This window comes from Rutidosis leptorrhynchoides, chromosome 8 (assembly GCF_046630445.1).
Source record: "Rutidosis leptorrhynchoides isolate AG116_Rl617_1_P2 chromosome 8, CSIRO_AGI_Rlap_v1, whole genome shotgun sequence".
Taxonomy (NCBI): domain Eukaryota; kingdom Viridiplantae; phylum Streptophyta; class Magnoliopsida; order Asterales; family Asteraceae; genus Rutidosis; species Rutidosis leptorrhynchoides.
Window position 1 is genome coordinate 300,931,639 of NC_092340.1, and position 5,418 is coordinate 300,937,056.

Below are 5,418 nucleotides of genomic sequence, written 5' to 3' on the forward strand. Positions count from 1 at the left end.
AAATTGAAGAGTGAAAGTGTTTGTAGGTGTTTTTGGTCGTTGGTGTATGGATTAGATATAAAGGATATGTAATTTTGTTTTCATGTAAATAAGTCATGAATGATTACTCATATTTTTGTAATTTTATGAGATATTTCATGCTAGTTGCCAAATGATGGTTCCCACATGTGTTAGGTGACTCACATGGGCTGCTAAGAGCTGATCATTGGAGTGTATATACCAATAGTACATACATCTAAAAGCTGTGTATTGTACGAGTACGAATACGGGTGCATACGAGTAGAATTGTTGATGAAACTGAACGAGGATGTAATTGTAAGCATTTTTGTTAAGTAGAAGTATTTTGATAAGTGTATTGAAGTCTTTCAAAAGTGTATAAATACATATTAAAACACTACATGTATATACATTTTAATTGAGTCGTTAAGTCATCGTTAGTCGTTACATGTAAGTGTTGTTTTGAAACCTTTAGGTTAACGATCTTGTTAAATGTTGTTAACCCAATGTTTATAATATCAAATGAGATTTTAAATTATTATATTATCATGATATTATCATGTATGAATATCTCTTAATATGATATATATATACATTAAATGTCTTTACAACGATAATCGTTACATATATGTCTCGTTTAAAAATCATTAAGTTAGTAGTCTTGTTTTTACATATGTAATTCATTGTTAATATACTTAATGATATGTTTACTTATCATAGTATCATGTTAACTATATATATATCCATATATATGTCATCATATAGTTTTTACAAGTTTTAACGTTCGTGAATCACCGGTCAACTTGGGTGGTCAATTGTCTATATGAAACATATTTCAATTAATCAAGTCTTAACAAGTTTGATTGCTTAACATGTTGGAAACATTTAATCATGTAAATATCAATCTCAATTAATATATATAAACATGGAAAAGTTCGGGTCACTACAGTTTCCGCACGACCGAGTGCCCACCCGAGAAGAAGACAAGGCTTGCTACTAGTTTGTTGAGGGGCCATGCTAAAGATTGGCTCGATGGTAAAATTGATATGGTGGGTGATGCGGTTTTTGTGGGGTTGTCTTGGGCGGAGTTCAAGAAGGAGTTTTTCTTTGAATATCGTACGCAAGCGGATCTTTCCAAATTGCGCAACGAGTTAAGGAACATGCTTCAAGGGTCTTTGGACCTAAACATTCTCAAAACCAATTTTCTCGCCAAAGCGCGTTTTTGCCCCGAGTATGTGGGGAATGATCAATTGTTAATGGAAGACTTTCATGCCACCCTTAGAGATGATTTGAAGGGTAAAATTAGTATTGGTCATGTTGAGACTTTTGCTAAGCTTTTGGCGGTGGCAAAGGGGTTCGAAGTGCAAGCTCCGAGTCCGATTAGTTTTGCGCCAAGTAAAAGAAAGTTTGAGGCTTCTAGTTATTCGAACAAGAAGAGTAGGGGAGCATCCGAAAGTGTTATTGGTGTAAAGAAAGGTACTTCTAATGTCCACGTGACCACGTGCTACAATTGTGGGCAAAAAGGTCACTACTCTCGTGATTGCCCAAAACTGCGTGCTAATGTGATCACATGTTTTAATTGTCAACAAGAAGGGCACCGAAAGTCGGAGTGCCCCGATCTCCGAAATGATCAAGTTAAGAGAATAGAGAAGGCGGCGGGGTTGGCAAGGGGTCGAAATTATTTGATGACCAATGATGAAGCTAAGCAATCCAATGAAGTCGTCTCAGGTACTTTCATGGTTAACTCTAATCCGGCGAGGATTCTATTTGATAGCGGTGCAAGTTTGTCGTTTGTGTCTCCAAAATTTGTGCCTAAACTTAATAAACCGTTAGCTAAGTTAAGTCGTCCGGTAGAAGTCGAAATAGTGGATGGCAAGACGGTGCTCGTGGTTGATGTGTGTAAAAATTGTAATGTTGTGTTTGGTGCCGGAAACTTTAAAATTGATCTCATCCCGATGACTTTGGGTGATTTTGATATCGTGGTTGGTATGGATTGGCTCGATCATAATAGAGCCGATATTGCATGCCATGAAAAATCTATTCGTGTGAAGACCCCAAGTGGGGGAGAGTTAATTATTCATGGCGATAAGCGTAGAAGACTTGTGCCGATATGCACTTTTGCACGGGCACGTCGTTTCCTTGTTAGTGGTGGCATGGTTTTTCTTGCCCATGTTGTTGATACTCGTGATGAGCCTCCACCCATTCGCGAGATTCCGGTGGTTAATGAATTCGAAGACATTTTTCGGGATGAGTTACCGGGTATTCCGGCGGAAAGATAAGTTGAATTTCGCATCGAGTTGGTTCCGGGAGCTACTCCCATTGCTAAAACTCCTTATCGTTTAGCGCCGACGGAAATGCAAGAATTGTTAAATCAAACCCAAGAGTTACTTGAGAAGGGTTTTATTCGACCGAGTGCTTCGCCATGGGGTGCTCCGGTCTTGTTCGTGAAGAAGAAAGATGGTAGTATGCGTATGTGCATTGATTATCGGGAGTTGAATAAAGTGACGATCAAGAATCTTTATCCATTGCCTAGGATTGACGATTTGTTTGACCAACTCCAAGGTGCGACGTATTTCTCAAAAATTGACCTACGGTCCGGCTATCATTAAATGCGGGTTCGTGAGGAAGATATTGAGAAAACGGCCTTTCGAACGCGTTACGGGCATTTTGAGTTTGTAGTTATGCCTTTAGGTCTTACGAATGCACCGGCGGCCTTCATGGATCTTATGAACCGAGTGTGCCAACCTATGTTGGACAAGTCGGTAATTGTGTTCATCGACGACATACTTGTCTATTCGAGGAGTATTGATAGTGCTCCAAATGAACATATATTTAGGCACAATATCCTTCCAATATGTAAAGCTTTTAGTTACTATTGTTCTATTTTTATGTAATAATAGTTTAAATAAATAAATGCGAAGACAAAAAAAGAAAACGACGATTTGAAGACGCAAACGACCAAAAAGCTCAAAAGTACAAAGTACAATCCAAGTGGTTCGAAATATTGATGAGAAACGTATCAAAATTACAAAAGTACAAGTCGCAAAACGCAAAGTACAAGATATCTCCGCGTACGAAAGGACGTTTGAAAATCCGGAACCGGGACCAGAGTCAACTCTCAATGCGCGACGCAACGGAGCAAAAATTACAAGTCAACTATGCACAAAAATATAATATAATATATATATAATTAATATAAATTATATATATTATATATATATATAATAATATGTCGACAAGCAAGAAAACAAAAAATATGTGAGCTGGATCTGACTGCCATGCGATCGCATGGGAAATAGGCATAAAACCCATGCGAGTGCATGAGCCCATGCGAGTGCATGAGATTTGCACTAAAATCTCATGCGACCGCATGAGTTACTGTAGCAGGCCACATTCTATAAATTCAGCATTTTTCGGACGAGTTTAGAGGATATCTTTTTCTTTTCCTTCTCTGTAATAATATATATATATCTTTTTCTTTTCCTTCTCTGTATATATATATATATATATATATATATATATATATATATATATATATATATATTTATTTATTTATAATTTAAAGTTTAATTTAAGTTTAATAATAATTGGGTTATTGTAAGAAATGTTTTAAGGTTTTATAAGACGGAACTCTGTCCGTTTAACGCTACACGATTAATCACCACTGTAAGCTATGTTCTTCCTTTTTAAATTAATGTCTCGTAACTAAGTTATTATTATGCTTATTTGAGCCGAAGTAATCATGATGTTAGACTAAAAATTAAGATTGGGTTATTAGATTTTGTACCATAATTAAGGTTTGGACAAAAGACCGACACTTGTGGATATTGGACTATGACTATTAATAGATAAGGGGTATTGTCTAATTGAGTGATAACTCATTGGAACCTGTCGAACCTATCTTCAAATTAGTTAATCTAATAATTATTAAAATGATTATGTATGTTCTATTTAGTGACGTTTATACGACATCTTTTACGATCATTTAATTAATTATTCGAGTTGGGTAATTGATTATTCATTCTGATCAAGTGGATAAATTAATATTCATATCTAATTAAAACAGGGGTGGATTACATACAAGGATAATTGGTGTAATTGTTAACAAAATATTAAAACCTTGGATTACACGCAGTCGATAACCTGGTGTAATTATTAACAAAGTTTTAAAACCTTGTTACAGTTCGAATCCCTAATTAGTTGGAATATTTGACTTCGAGAATAAGGTTAATTTGACGAGCATTTTATAATTATGACCGATGGACTATTATGGACAAAAACCAGATAGGTATCAAATAAACCGGGACAAAGGACAATTAACCCGGGTAATAAATTAAAATCAACACGTCGAACATCATGATTACGGAAGTTTAAATAAGCATAATACTTTTATTTCATATTTCATCGTACCTTTATTTACTGTCATTATAATTACTGCAATTTACTTTATCGAAATTTAAATTCTGTCATTGTCATTTATCTTTACGCTTTATTTAAAATCGACAAACCGGTCATTAAATGGTAAAACCTCCTTTTATAATAATATTACTATATATAATTATATATATTATAGTTGTTAAAATATAGCGTTAAACTCAGCTAGCTCCCTGTGAAACGAACCGGACTTACTAAAAACTACACTACTCTACGATTAGGTACACTACCTATAAGTGTTGTAGCAAGATTTAGGTATATCTCATCTATATAAATAAATAAAAAAACTTGTGTAAATTATATCGTATTCAGTAGTAAAAATATAACTATTTCGTATACGCCGCTGCACACATCAAGTTTTTGGCACCGCTGCCGGGGAACGCCGAAGCGAAACGCTATTAAAAAAAAATTAAGCTTTAATTCATTTTTATAAAAATACGTTTTATATAATATAATCAAAAATATAAAAGAAAAAGAAAAATATATATCTATATTTTTAAGTTTAGTTAAATTTAAAAAAGTTTATATTTCTATTTATTGTGAAAAGTTATAAAAAAAAACTAATAAGTAAATTTTTCTTATTTATAAGTTTTATATAAATATTTTACAAAAATATAAAAACAGAAAAAAAGTAAAAATAGTCGGGCCTGGTACTGTAAAAGCCCAATTTGTGATCCGAAATTCAGGCCCATGCGATCGCATGAACCGAAAGCTTCAAATCCATGCGACCGCATGGTGGTGTCTGACACGTCTGAAACCTAGGACATCCGAATTAGGGTTAAGTTAATTAATTATTATTATTATTAATTACCAAATTAGGGTTTATTTTAATAATAATTTAGTTTAGTTGTTATTTATTTTGTATTTTTAAGTTATATTTAGTTTTATTAATATAATAAATTAATACTTTTATAAAATAATAATATAAAAATAATATTTGTATAAAAATAAGTAATTTTATTATTTTTTATCTTTTTATAAATTTTA